We start from the raw sequence: 15369 nt of genomic DNA on the forward strand, positions 1-15369 counted from the left end.
CTTAAGGCTCAAGGCATCAAGGGATATGGGGAGAAAGCAGAGACAGGGTACTGAATTTGGGTGATCAGCCATGATCTCATTGAATGACGGAACAGACTCGAGGGGCCGAATGGCCTACTCCTGCTCCTATCTTCTATGTATCTATGTATCTAAGCACATTGCGGTGTTTTGGAGAGGTGTGCTAAGGTGTGATACAATGACAACTTAATTAAACACTTGCAGAGAAGGGAAATATTTTTTAAAAGGAGGGTAAAAGAAAAAAAGGCAAGCCAATCAGAGACGATTGATTGGGGGTCTGAAAAGAGGAAAGGTACAGAAACGATAGATTTCCTAACGGATACCAGCATGGGGCTGCACCCCACTTTCCTTACACACAGACCGTGCCTCACGTTGCCTCAAAGGTCTTGTTTACACATCCACTGTAAATCTTATTTTTAATGCGTGTAAATCAGGCAGCGAATAATTATCTCCTTGCAGAAGTGAAGTCTACCTCCCCACATGATAAAGAATTGAAACTTCATTGCAGAACGCCCGAACGCAGGGAGTCCTTGGAGGAGGTTGGGCAGGATCAGGCTACAAATCTCCAAGAGAAGCTCCTGGAAAGAATCCCCTGCTCGATTAGGTGAGCAGTTAATGCAACTCTGAGAAAAATGTTTGAGGTGATCCAGAGAGAAAGATGGCATGTTATCGTGAAGATAAGGGCAAAACAATGACACTTTAATAAGAGACAAACATCCACATACCACTAAAAAAACCTTACAGGTACGTTTTTGCTGTTGAACTGTAAATAATAATAGAAAATTGAAGTATTATGTAAAAATAAGGGCGGTATGTACAGAAATGAATTATTTCTGTGTGCCCTGGTCCAAATATCACCCCCTCTCCCCAATGCCCCCGACCCTCTAATCACACTTGGGTCTTCACTGCCTGTGTTCAAAACCACACAGGACTAACCAATTGAAGGAGGGGGGGGGGGGGGCGGGAATCAGTTGAACAATGTTTGACTGCTGATTTGCTTCCAGACATTTCACAGCTATCTTGTTTCCAAATCTTAAATTCCTGCAAAGAATCGAGACTGAAGCATATCCAAAACTGCAGCGTTTCCTGTAACTGACTGCAGCCTGTTGTCAAACAGTGTAACTCCGTCTGGTTTGAGCGCCGGGACAGCAACAGCTTCAGGGAATACAAGTTAGCGTACAAAGAAATGTCGCTACCCCTAAGCCTGCTTTTTTCAAAATCTTTTTTCGAAGAAGTCAGATTGAGCACTTCTGGGTCAAATGGGAATACATTCTCCCCTCCCCCACCCCCATGGTCATTACTTTAAGGGTTAAAGAGGTCTTTTGGAAGGCTGGTGATGGTACTTTAGGGAAAAGATGCTTCTTCAGCACAATTAATCAACATTGCTGGAGCACTGCAGAATCATTGAAATGGACACGGCCTTTGCAGGCTATTCAACTCAAGGAGCTTGATGTAGTTTGATGCATTATATCACATGGGTTTAATTTTACATCAGGGTCTTTAAGCTTCACGCAATATTACTCGAGCATTTCTTTCTCTCGTGCTGAAGGATTACTGGCTGGTCTTGTTAACTTCTCAACTAGAAAAGTGTTTGAGTTAATCAACAATGGAATTTCTACTTTTTAAAGAACTTAATACTGAATTCACTTAGCAATCAATAGAGAATCACCAACACAACCAAGAAGCCGGATTAATTGGCCATTCAGCTCATTCCAGTTTGCCTGCTCTGATTGTATGCACAGTGCTCTATGCAGCAACAGCTACGGCACCTCCGAATAATCTATTCATAGAATCAGAGAAATTTACAGCACAGTAGGAGGCCATTCGGCCCATCGTGTCTGTGCTGGCCGACAAAGAGCTCTCCAGCCTAATCGCACTTTCCAGCTCTTGGTCCGTAGCCCTGTAGGTTACGGCACTTCAAGTGCATATCCAAGTACTTTTTAAATGTGATGAGGGTTTCTGCCTCTACCACCCTTTCAGGCAGTGAGTTCCAGACCCCCACCACCCTCTGGGTGAAAAAAATTCCCCTCAACTCCCCTCTAATCCTTCTACCAATTACTTTAAATCTATGCCCCCTGGCTATTGACCTCTCTGCTAAGGGAAACAGGTCCTTCCTATCCACTCTATCGAGACACTCATGATTTTATACACCTCAATTAAATCTTCCCTCAGCCTCCTCTGTTCCAACCTATCCAATCTTTCCTCTATTCCGTGTGAAGTGAGCTGATCACGAGAGAGGAAGACTACACTTGCTTTTGACTGGCCATGTATACCACCAGAGAAGCATCCGGGAAGGCGGCGAACACCTCAAGTCTCTTCGCCGGGAGCAAGTGGAAGCCAAGCGCAGGCAGTGCAAGGAGCGCACGTCAACTAAAGCACCCCACCCACCCGCCCCTTCAACCACCGTCTGCCCCACCTGTGACAGAGACTGTAGGTTCCGCATTGGACTCATCAGTCACCTGAGAACTCATTTTTAATGTGGAAGCAAGTCATCCTCGGTTCCGAGGGACGGCCTAAGAAGAAGATAACACCACTTACCTAGCGCGCCTGCCGTTGTGCTGTGGGCCCGCGTGGGATTTCGATCCTGGGCCTCCTCCAACTGCCGGCGCGCAGTGCTTGCGTATCCCAGGGGCGCAGTTAGTTCGAAGAGTCCTCTGTGATCACGTGGGCCATGGAGAGCCAATGGTAGCAGAGAATCTCTATTCATAGATTTGACAGGAAGAGCTGTCAAATCTATGAATACAATTCAGCCCCAAAACATCACTAAAACTTCAAATAATTTTTTTAAAATCACATTTTTAAAATAACTATAAATTACATAAAATAACTATTTTAAACAATAATTTAAATTTCTGAAAAAATTAATTACATTTTCTAACGGGGCTAAAAATAAACTTACCTTTCTTTAAAGTATTTAAAAATAATAAACCTGTGGAAAAAATGTTTTAATTTAACTTAATTCACCACTTACCTTGTTAAAAGCAGGCCTTGCGACTGCTTTTTACAAGCATAGTTCCTGGAGACTTACCCTCCCGGAGAAACCTGCAAAAAAAACGGAAGTTCCAGGCGTACACGCTGCCTCTCCGGCGCACGCATTCGACCTGTGAACCCCTTCCTTTAAGGGAACAGAAGTTCCAGTTTCCCGTGCATGCGTGGTGCATGCACGAAACCGACACTTTCATTGGGCCTACGCGTGAGTACACAGCGCGTACTCACCCATGGGGACCCGAAGTTCTGGCCCAATGTGTTAGTATTAAACCGGTTAATAATTACCTCTTTCGCAAGTTACACACTGGAAAGACATATCGGATGCCACTATACTCTCCTGATTGCTTTGATGGTGCAAAAAAAAACAAGCTTCTAGATTGTATAGTTAAGGCTAAAGCTACACCTCACTATTTAGTGCATAACATAAATTTATACAGAAGCAAAAAACATAATTGGATTAAAAAGCAGTGTGGTACATAACTGACATTTTAAAGTATTTTCTAGCCAAAACCCTGATGTATTTACTCCGGTCCGAGAGGCCTCTGAATGCAAAGACTGTCAATTAAAACAGACAAAAGACACAATTGTGGGAGAATCTGACATCCCATCCTACTGGGCACCAAGGCGCAGCCTTTGCATTGCCCAGGAACTGCTGATGCTGACAAAATCTGTTCTTGGCCAGACTCATCAAAAAAAGCTCAACTTTCGATGGCTGGCCCATCATTTGAGTCAATGGGCAGGGTTTTCATTGGGCCGTGGAATCGGGATTGAAGGCGTTTCGGGGGGGGGGGTTAAAATCCCGAAATAAGGGGTCCCGACCCCATCCCGCACCCAAACCCGCCTCCATGCCAGTTTCAAAGGAGGCGGGTACCTGCCCGCACTGGGACCCGCCTCCCCAAGGCGGGAAGGTGATTAGTGCCAATTAACTGCCTGTTAACAGGTAGTTAACAGGCAGTTTTTAGCCTAACCCGATTTTTAAGGTTGAAGTGTGGGATTTCCAATGGCACCAAACCACGCCAAGTTAGAGGAGGCGGGCCGTCGGTTTGAATGATTCGGAGGGGTCGAGATGTCGGTGTTCAGGTGAGTGATGTGTGCATGAGTGCAAAGGTAAGTGTGTTTGGTGTGTCTAAAGTGATTAAAGAAGTTTAAATGACCTTCTCTTACCTTTTCAGCCTTCCTTCCTTTAGGTCTCGGGAGTCCCTCATCTCACCGGCACAGAAAGCAGAATGGCTGCGAACTGTCAAAAGTGACAGCCTTCAACTTTCTGTGCTGGAGAGATTTCTAACTGAAGCTGTGGAGAAGGACTCAGGTTAGAAGTAAGACTGTCAGTGTTTGACAGCTTCAAACAGCTGTGAAACACTGATATTTCATCTGTCAAAACCTCTTGACAGATGAAATTTCAATCTGTGACATTGTGGCAAAGCCACCAAGAGACTCTTGCAGTAATGTATATAATTGCCTTTAACAGGGGTTGGTTACCTTTAAATGTTTGCTCTGTATAAATAGCGCGGGTTCGGTAAAATGTCGATCCAGCGCGATGACATCATCACGCAGGTCACGTGACGTTCCCAATGGCGGGAAACGTGATGACGTCAGAGGGGAGAGGCGTGAACTTTCAGTCCTCGTGGAACCAAGTATTGTACAGACCTGTTTAGAGTTTCTCCTGCGTTTTTATTTGTAACTTTTACCAGTGCATTAAACCACGTTTGGTTAATTGCTAGTTTCAATCTCAGTACTTTCGTACTCCTACATTGGTGACCCCGAATCCTCGCGGATTTTTTTCACGGCGGAAATGGAACGCAGGCCATGATGGAAGCCAACGCAGTGGCTTTGAAGCTCCCCCAATTTTGGGAACAACAGGCGGCCTCCTGGTTCGTACAAGCGGAGGCGCAGTTCGAGCTCCGCAACGTCGTGCAGGATCAGACCCGTTATCTTTACGTGGTCTCCGCACTTGACAGCTCGACGGCGTCGAGGATCATCAGCCTACTGGAAAACCCCCCGGCTAACTGACAAGTACGTCGCCATTAAGGCTCGGCTCATGCAGGTATTCGGCCTTACGAAGGCAGAGCGTGCATGCCACCTACTCACGCTGCCCGGGTTGGGTGACTCCAAACCTTCGGAGTTGATGAGCCAGATGCTCACTCTCCTGGGGTCAGAGCCGCAATGTTTCCTGTTCCGCGAACTGTTCCTCACTCAACTGCCTGAACAGGTGCAGGCGGCCCTCGCCAGATCGGACGCTGGGGATTGTATAGCGCTCACCGAAGAGGCGGATAAAATATACGCGGTCCGACAGCAATACTGCGCCATTGCGGGACGCCCCGCCCCAAAGGGCCCTGCCTCGACGCCTCCTCCAACCGGTTTCTGCTATTACCACGCTCGGTTCGGCGTGAAGGCCAGATGCTGCCGTCCGCCTTGCAGTTTCGCGCCCAAAGCAACGAACAGACCCCTGCGCGTCAAGAGCACCGGATCCGGGGCGTGCCCCGCAGCAACAATGGCGGTCAGCGATTCCGGGAATTTAGGAGTCATTCCAACAGGCTCGTCCGACCTCCTCGGCGATTGACTTTTCTTATTAAAGACAATTCTGGGGGGGCGTATGTGGCAAAGCCACCAAGAGACTCTTGCAGTAATGTATATAATTGCCTTTAACAGGGGTTTGTTACCTTTAAATGTTTGCTCTGTATAAATAGCGCGGGTTCGGTAAAATGTCGATCCAGCGCGATGACGTCATCACGCAGGTCACGTGACGTTCCCAACGGCGGGAAATGTGATGACGTCAGAGGGGAGAGGCGTGTCCTTTCAGTTCTCATGGAACCAAGTATTGTACAGACCTGTTTAGAGTTTCTCCTGCGTTTTTATTTGTAACTTTTACCAGTGCATTAAACCACGTTTGGTTAACTGCTAGTTTCAATCTCAGTACTTTCGTTAGGAGTTGAGAACTCCTACAACGTCACCTGTTGCCGGGTGGCCCTTAATTGGCCTGCTGAGCCCGCTGGGCGGGCTCAACAAGGGCAATCAAGTTAAAATCACGTGGGTTGGCCACAACTCGATGGAGGCGGGACGACAACCCCGAAAGTTGTAGTCCCGCCTCCTACCCGACTCCTGAGTTAAAATCCTACCCAATAACTACGCCTGCAGAATTCCAATCATGGACAGCTGTCTGATCGAAAACGGCAAATAAAAGTTAACCATTGTCAAAAGAGCCATCATTTGCTTAGCTGTAAATCAAAAGCTACCAGGGCATCCCCTGTTCCGCAGTCTTGATGCAACTTAACTTACTGTGACCTGAGCAGAACCGTGTGTCTGCTCCGCCACGCCCACACACATCAACACAGAAGCAGCTCGATCCAGAAGTCGTTAACTGGCACTGGTTTAGATTTGTGATATTTGGCCTTGCTAAAGTTTCACATGAAACTATACAAATAACTGGGCTAGCAAACAGTTAAGAAAAATAGACAGCCATTTATGGATGTTACTTATTTGCAAATGGCTTCAATCATTTCATTCTTTGAGGTTGCCAAGAGTTTGGTTAAATTCATATCTGTGAAGGTCTCCGAACAGGATATTACCTCTGACCTTAACCAGATGTGCTGCCTTTTTTCCTTTCTTAAACATCTCGACACTAGTTACGGTGTCACTCACAGATCATTTCCGCTACACAGAGACGACGCGCAAGTTAACGGTGGGGGTTTGAGGAGTGTGATTACAATCGGGACAGTGGACGCCTTGAATTCTGTAAACAAGTTCAGCAGCGTTAAGCATCTATCCCCAGTTAAAAGAAAAAGACATGCTTTATCTGAACTCCGTGACCTTTGACCAAATAGGTCGAATCTAAGTGGAACTTGGAATCAGCAAGAGACTCTCGCTATCAATGCGTTGCTTCCAAGATCATTTAATGAGTGTTTTTAGCAGGTATCACATTGCAGTCCTGGCATGGCTCTCTGACAGCTAGTTTCAGGTATTGCGGCCAACACTTTTTTTTTTGGCGCTTTCTTTCAACTTTGACCCCCGATCCTTCTGTGTCCTGAACCCTTCCCCAATTTTCTGCTTTATATCTGTAAAAAGCGCTTGAACACTCACTAGATCAGCGACCGCGAGCTGCCTCACCCCAATAGCACAACGGATAATAGGAAACAGAGGAACCATTCTCCATTCCCCATCCAGGTGTGAACGTGACCACTCCAGTCGAAGAATTCTACCCCGCGCTGATCCAACTCTCATGCTGCTCGCACTCAAGCACCAGTACCTTTTCCCCTGATATCTTCCTGCCGTGTTTGGTTATTCCAGCCCTTCCAGACCCACACCCATGCCCTCTCCCCATCGGACACAGACCCAACCACCCCCCTGTAATGCCTCCCCACCGCCCCCCCCCCCTCAAACCCCCAGGACCGCAGCACCACCATATTTCACAACCTCTCTCCAGAACTTGCATTTCTATAGCGCCTCTCACAACCTCAGGACGTTCCAAAGTGCTTTACAGCCAATGAAGTACGTTTTTTAAGTGTTGTCACTGTTGTAATGTAGGAAACGCGGTAGCCAACTTGCACACAGCAAGCTCCCACAAACAGCAACGTGATAATGACCAGATAATCAGTTTTTAGTGAACTTTCTGCCACAGAGCTTGCATGGTATAACATACCACACCGTATACGGACCCGGTTATTATAAAACGCAGCACCCTGGATTTATCACGAGCAGTGGCTTCATAAAAATGTAAACAAATGCACAAAAAGGTCTCCCAAAAACACAACACAACGGCATAAATCACAGCGGAACACGTCCGCGTATTAAATAAATGCAATGTCACTGTGCAGTGCTATTGCTCTACGGCTTGATGCACTCGGAACAAATTCCTCCATCTGCTATTTCAATGGGGCACTGACGCATTTATTTCAAATGTGTTAAAAGCTCCCTTAAAATAGCAGGCAGAGGAACGGGTGATGAAGGGGTTCAACGCTCGTATAACAATGCTGTCCAACGTAATTTCCAGACTAGGCTTTACTCTCACCCCTCCAGGGTTTGTTGGCCGCTTTTCGTGCAGGTGCTGCCCCTTCCAGGGGCACACCGACCTTCCAGAAAGTGCCGTGTGTCCGGGGACTGAAACCAGGAATGGGAATACGGTCATTAATCCGGGTCAGTTGCCGGCGAGGGAAACTGCTGCATCAGCTTTACCTGTCCTGTTGCTCAGTATTCCTGTCTGCAGGAGCAGATGTCCCCATCCTGTGAGGTGCTGAGGCAGCGCCAGTTTGCGATTTATATCCCCACCTCACGGCTAATGCTGAATGAATCATAGAATTGTACAGCACAGAAGGAGGTCATTCAGCCCATCGAGTCTGCGCCGGCTCTTTCGAAGAGCAATCCAGTTAGTCCCACTCCCCCTGCTCTTTCCCCATATCCATGGCTCAGTGGGCAGCACCCTCACCTCTGAGTCAGAAGGTTGTGGGTTCAAGTCCCACTCCAGAGACTTGAGCACAAAAATCTAGGCTGACACTCCCAGTGCAGTGCTGAGGGAGTGCTGCACTGTCGGAGGTGCCGTCTTTCGGATGAGATGTTAAACCGAGGCCCCGTCTGCTCTCTCAGGTGGACGTAAAAGATTCCATGGCCACTATTTTGAAGAAGAGCAGGGGGAGTTCTCCCCAGTGTACTGGGGCCAATATTTACCCCTCAACCAACAGAACAAAAACAGATGATCTGGTCATTATCACATTGCTGTTTGTGGGAGCTTGCTGTGCGCAAATTGGCTGCAGCGTTTCCTACATTACAACAGTGACTACACTTCAAAAAGTACTGTTATAAATCTCATCATCATAAGAAACGACTCATGAAATAACGCTGGACGGCCAGCTGGTGGCGCCGTCCAAGGAGTATAAATACTCGGGCGTGGGCCCAGCTTGCTCAGGGACATTTTGTAAGACAGGAACTAGTGAAGTACAACTAGACCTCCGTGTTCTGAAACAAGTTGATTAAAGCCTTGCTTTATACTCAAACCAAGTGCGTAGAGAGTTTTATTACATCAAGTACTTCATTGGCTGTAAAGAATTTTGGGACATCCTGAGGTTGTAGAAATGCAAGTCTTTCTTTCTTTTTCTTTATCACTGCATTTTTTCTCCTGTTAACTTGAGAGCGCTTTCTCTCTTTCCGATTATCCGTTGTGCTGTTGGGGTCGGGCTGGGGGGCAGCTCACTGTCACTGATCTAGTGAATGGTCAAGCACTTCTTACAGATAACAAGGCGGAATCTTGCAAGGTCAGTGAGTTACGATCGGCTGCTCTGCTCTGCCTTGGGAGGCACTGCTGGCAGAGCAGCTCTGAGCTGTGTCCATCTGGACCCCCCATCTTCACACACAGGCACAGAAACAGAGTCATATGCAGATTAATACCAATTATGAAAGGAATTATCTCGCTGTGTTCTGATGGATGGCCAAGGCAGCAGTCTGGAGCACACCAGACTTTTAATGAAGGGTTTACGTGGTAGTTTTAGAAAGAGCTTGCATGTATATAGCGCCTTTCACATGCTCAGGATGTCCCAAAGCGCTTTACGACCTAAAGAAGTAATTTTGAAGTGTGGTCACTGTTGTAATGTAGAAAACACGGCAGCCAATTTGCGCACAGCGAGATCCCACTAACAGCAATGTGATAATGACCAGATAATCTGTTTTTTAGCGATGTTGATTAAGCGATAAATATTGGCCAGTGCCATGGGATCTTTAACGTTCACCTGAGAGGGCAGACGGGGCCTCGGGTTAACGTCTCATTCGAAAGACGGCACCTCCGACAGTGCAGCGCACCCTCAGCACTGCACTGGGAGTGTCGGCCCATGCGCTCAGTTAGTCACAAGGTCGTGAGTTCAAGCCCCATTCCACTCTGGAGTGGGGCATGAACCCACGACCTTCTCACTGAGTGCTGCCCACTGAGCCACGGCCGACACCTCGGATGGACTTCTCCCGCCGGGCTGCATGGCCTTTTCTCGCTTCCGTGTGTCGGCCACATAGCTTTCCAAAGTCGATGAGGGTGCGGGGCCATTGTGCCAACTGCAGTCAAAGTTCCACCAGCACGGCCAGAGAGAGCGCCAGATTGTCTCCTTTCGGTGGCTGTGATGTTGGCCAGATTGGCAGCAGCAACGCTGTACGGCATTGTGGGAGGTCAGTGAGAGTCAATCTAAATGACATAAAAAGAAAAAGAAAGACTTGCATTTCTATAGCGCCTTTCACGACCACCGGACGTCTCAAAGCCCTTTACAGCCAATGAAGTACTTTTGAAGTGTAGTCAATTTGTGCACAGCAAGCTCCCACAAACTGCAACATGATAATGACCAGATAATCTGTTTTAGTGATGTTGGTTGAGGGGTAAATATTGGCCAGGACACCAGGGAGAACTCCCCTGCTCTTCTATTGAAACAGTGCCGCAGGATCTTTTACGCCCACCTGAGAGAGCAGACGGGGCCTCGGTTTAACATCTCATCTGAAAGACGGCACATCTGACCGGGCAGCGCTCCCTCAACACCGCACTGGGAGCGTCAGCCTAGATTTTTGTACTCAAGTCTCTGGAGTGGGACTTGAACCCACGACCTTCTGACTCAGAGGTGAGGGCGTTACCAACTGAGCCACAGCTGACACTGCTGTAAAAGTCCAGCGAGGGAGGGACGCCTGGGCCACCCATTCCAATCCGTGTTCAAAATAGAGAAATTCACAATTACAAGGATGTTCTTGCCATGGAAGGAGTTCAGTGAAGATTCACCAGGCTGATACCTGGGATGGCAGGAATGACGTATGAGGAGAGATTGGGTCGATTGGGCTTGTACTCGCTGGAGTTTAGAAGAATGAGAGGGGATCTCATTGAAACTTATAAAATTCTAACAGGACTAGACAGACTAGATGCAGGAAGGATGTTCCCGATGGTCGGGGAGTCCAGAACCAGGGCTCACAGTCTAAGGATAAGGGGTAAGCCATTTAGGACAGAGATGAGGAGGAATTTCTTCACCCAGAGAGTGGTGAACCTGTGGAATTCTCTACCACAGAAGGCAGTTGAGGCCAATTCATTAAATATATTCAAGAAGGAGTTAGATATATTTCTTAAGGCTAAAGGGATCAAGGGATATGGGGAGAAAGCAGGGACAGGGTACTGAATTTGGATGATCAGCCATGATCTCATTGAATGGCGGAGCAGGCTCGAGGGGCCGAATGGCCTACTCCTGCTCCTATCTTCTATGTTTCCCATCTTCTATGACCTGCTTCTAAATTTGCAGCTTGCTCTTTTTTTTTTGAGCGAACTTTGAAATTTCAACAGGCTCGCCAGTTTGCTATTGAACACTATTGTTAGGTGCCACTCACAAACCACAACAGACGCTCTCAATTAACAGCACGGTCTCACCGAGAGGGAGAGCGGTTACACTGTCGTATTGTGTGAAAGCTGCGGTTCAACCATGTGAAAGGAACGAATTAGAAATCGCTCGCAGTTAGACATTCACACCAGACACCGTGGATGGCTCAATCATCCCGAGTTCGCCTGCGCTGTTTGAACCCGAGACGCACTCAAATTTAAAAGAAATTAAAACTCCCACACGCAATACATGCCACCGAATTGCAAAAAAAGCCAAGAAAATATAAACCGAGTGGGTTGATAACGTGAGCAGCTGCCACAATGCAAACTATAATGTTAAAAGTAGGACAAAATAATCTTGTCAGGACATTTAAAATTGATGGACTAGAGATTGCAGAAACCGGCAGCTCTCGCACTCAGTCAGATTGAATGCTGTGCTGTCTCCTCCATCTCACAAAGTCTTTCTTGTGGATAGCAATTGCCTATGTTTTCAGCTGGGATAAAAAAAAACAAATTACACATTAATAATAATTTCATATGATTCTTGTCAGCTTTTAAGAACATAAGAAATAGGAGCAGGAGTCGGCCATTCGGCCCCTCCAGCCTGCTCCGCCATTCAATAGGATCATGGCTGATCATCGACCTCAGCTCCACTTCCCCGTCCGAGGGGTCACAGTCTCAGGATACAGGGTAGGATATTTAGGACTGAGATGAGGAACAATTTCTTCACTCAGAGGGTGGTGAACCTGTGGAATTCTCTGCCACAGAAGGCTGTGGAGGCCAAGTCACTGAATATATTTAAGAAGGAGATAGATAGATTTCTAGACACAAAAGGCATCAAGGGGTATGGGGAGAGAGCGGGAATATGGTATTGAGATGGAGGATCAGCCACGATCATATTGAATGGCGGAGCAGGCTCGAAGGGCCCAATGGCCGACTCCTGCTCCTATTTTTCTATGTCTATGTTTTCGATCTCCATATCCCTTGATTCCCTTTTATTTAAACTTTTTTTGGTCGCGAAAAACAGATGGATCCGGAGAAAACAAAGTGGTTTGTTTTAAATGGAACGGGCCGAGGGCTCGGCGAGTTCAGCCAGTGAGGTGTTGTGTCGTGTGGAGCAGGAAGGTTGGAGAATCAATCTCCCGATGGTGTTGTGTGTGCGCCTCTCAGCCTGGGTTTGCTGTAGTGTGCATGTGTGTAAAGGAGAGTAAAATCGACCAGATTCCCGCACCCGGCTGCCAGCCAGTGAACCCCCCCCGCCCCGAATCAGATGTGATTATGATGCTTCTTCCAGTCGAATAGCCTGCAGACCATGACAGACCGCAAGTGAACACTAGGTACACGAGCTGCTTAAGTGTTAGTCATAGGAACAGCACAAGGCCATTCCGCCCCTCGAGCCTGTTATGCCATTCATTTAGACCATGGATGATCTGCATCTTAACTCCCGTCTTGGTTCGGTAACCCTTAATACCTTCGTCCAACAGAAATCTATCAATCTCAGTTTTGAAATTTTCAATCGACCCCCCAGCTTCAACAGCATTTTGAGGGAGAGAGTTCCAGATTTCCACCACCCTTTGTGTGAAGAAGTGCTTCCTGACATCACCCCTGAACGGCCTGGCTCTAATTTTAAGGTTACGCCCCCTTCTTCTGGACTCCCCCCACCAGAGGAAATAGTTTCTCTCTCTCTATCCTATCGAATCCTTTAATCATCTTAAACACCTTGATTAGATCACCTCTTAATCTTCTACACTCAAGTCTTAACTCCATTTACCCACCCTGGCTAGGGAGTCTAGAACCAGGGGTCAGGGGGCTGGATTTTGTCAATGGGGAGCTTTTGGAGGCGGGACTCCTACTTGTTGGGTTTTAGTCCCGCCTCCATCAACTTCTGGCCAACCCACGCTATTTTCCCTTGATTGACCTTGTTACGCCCACCCAGCGGGCTCAGCAGGCCAATTAAGGGAAAGTCGGTTACAGAGAACGTCAGCGAGTGATGTTTCATCTGTCAAAAATTTTTGACAGTTGAATTGTCATTGTTTGACAGCTCTGTGAAGCTGTCAAACACTGACATTCTCTGTAGTTTGATGAGTTCTTGTATTCATGGCTCATCAAACCTCTTTTGTGAGCAGAAATTAAATGGTTGTTGCAACGGAGAATACAGCAGCCATTCTGTCATCTCTGTCGGTGAGATGTGGGACTCTCCGCATCCCCAACTGCTGAAGCCTGTAGGAAGAAACAAAGGTAAGTAAACATTTTCTATCATTTTCCACTCACCTCACACACTTACCTCTCCACACTTTCACTCATCACTTACCTCCACAGCACATTTTTGCACCCCGCAGACCCACTGCTCGCCTCGGTAACCCTGGCGGGAAGCCCACACCTCAGCTGGAAAAATGGGGATAATCCTCTTAACTACCTGTTAACGGGCAGTTAAGTGGCTGTAATCCCCTTCCCAGGAGGCGGGACCCGGCGCGGGTCGGCTACTCGCCTCCTGGGAAGATGGCACGGAGGCGGGTTGGGCATCCGCCCCCAGATTCTGCCATTTTCCCAGCAGTCCCGCCTCCAAACCCGCCTCCCCAGGGCTGGCAAAATCGCGCCCTAAGGGAATCAAGGAATGTGGGGATCGGGCAGGAAAGTGGAGATGAGGTAGATCAGCCATGATCTCATTGAATGGCAGAGCAGGCTCGAGGGGCCAAATGGCCGACTCCTGCTCCTATTTCTTATGCTCTTAAGTCACCCATTCCAGTTTAATAATACGACTCATTTTCAAGCACATCGTTCATGAAAGTAAACTCAGTTCCATGTGTTTAAACACCTTGGCAGTCTAGGTCTGAGGAAGAGAGTTTTGAAGACCAAGACCTCAAACCCGGCACCAAGCTCATGGTCTACAGAGCAGTACTGATACCCGCCCTCCTGTGTGCCTCAGAGACATGGACCATGTACAACAGGCATCTCAAAGCACTGGAGAGGTACCACCAATGCTGCCTCCGCAAGATCCTGCAAATCCATTGGCAGGATGGGCGCACCAACGTCAGCGTTCTCGCTCAAGTCAACATCCCCAGCATCGAAGCTTTGACCACGCTCGAACAGCTCCGATGGACGGGTCACATCGTCCGCATGCCCGATACAAGACTCCCAAAACAAGCGCTCTACTCGGAGCTCCGGCACGGCAAGAGAGCCCCAGGTGGGCAGAGGAAATGCTTCAAGGACACCCTCAAAGCCTCCTTGAAAAAATGCAACATCCCCACCAACACCTGGGAATCCCTGGCCCAAGACCGCACAAAGTGGAGGAGAAGCATCTGGGAAGGCGCCGAACATCTCGAGTCTCTTCGCCGGGAGCAAGCGGAAGCCAAGCGCAGGCAGCGCAAGGAGCGCACGTCAACCCAAGCACCCCACCCACCCGCCCCTTCAACCACCGTCTGCCCCACCTGTGACAGAGACTGCAGGTCCCGCATTGGACTCATCAGTCACCTGAGAACTAATTTTTAATGTGGAAGCAAGTCATCCTCGGTTCCGAGGGACTGCCTAAGAGAGTCCAGGTCACTCTTGCTAACCCTAAACAGAACCCTCTACCCCCTATCCCCAACCCCAACATTTGCTGCTTTACAATACTGGCTGTAATAGCTGAAACCTGCTTTCCACTGGTCCAGTCTCAACTCCCCAGTGGAGAATTATATATTTAAATATATATATATAAATAATATATACACATTTAAAAACTACATTCTCCCAGGTTTACTGCTTCCATCAGAGGCAGGGTGAGGGGCTGAGGGAGGGGTAAAGAGGGATTGTGAGGTTATGCTAGCTACAAAATCATTGCTGCAGTTTGCTTTCAAGGGCTACGTGCTGACTGCTGTGATTGCATCCTCCTATTTTTTTTTTTTTTTTAAAAAGCAGTCGTTTTCAAAACCAGCCTTTCAAATCTTTTCGAAATCTGTTCGTAGGGGGGATTTTTAAAAAATATATATTTCCTCCTAACCTATTATTGTGAGCTGTATGTCCCCAGTGTAGTCACGCTTCCTGTTAAATATGATTTGAAAAGCTCGTGC

Source organism: Somniosus microcephalus, chromosome 29 (genome assembly GCF_052327205.1).
Source record: "Somniosus microcephalus isolate GS21.2 chromosome 29, FLI_Smic_1.0, whole genome shotgun sequence".
In the NCBI taxonomy this organism is placed as follows: Eukaryota; Metazoa; Chordata; class Chondrichthyes; order Squaliformes; family Somniosidae; genus Somniosus; species Somniosus microcephalus.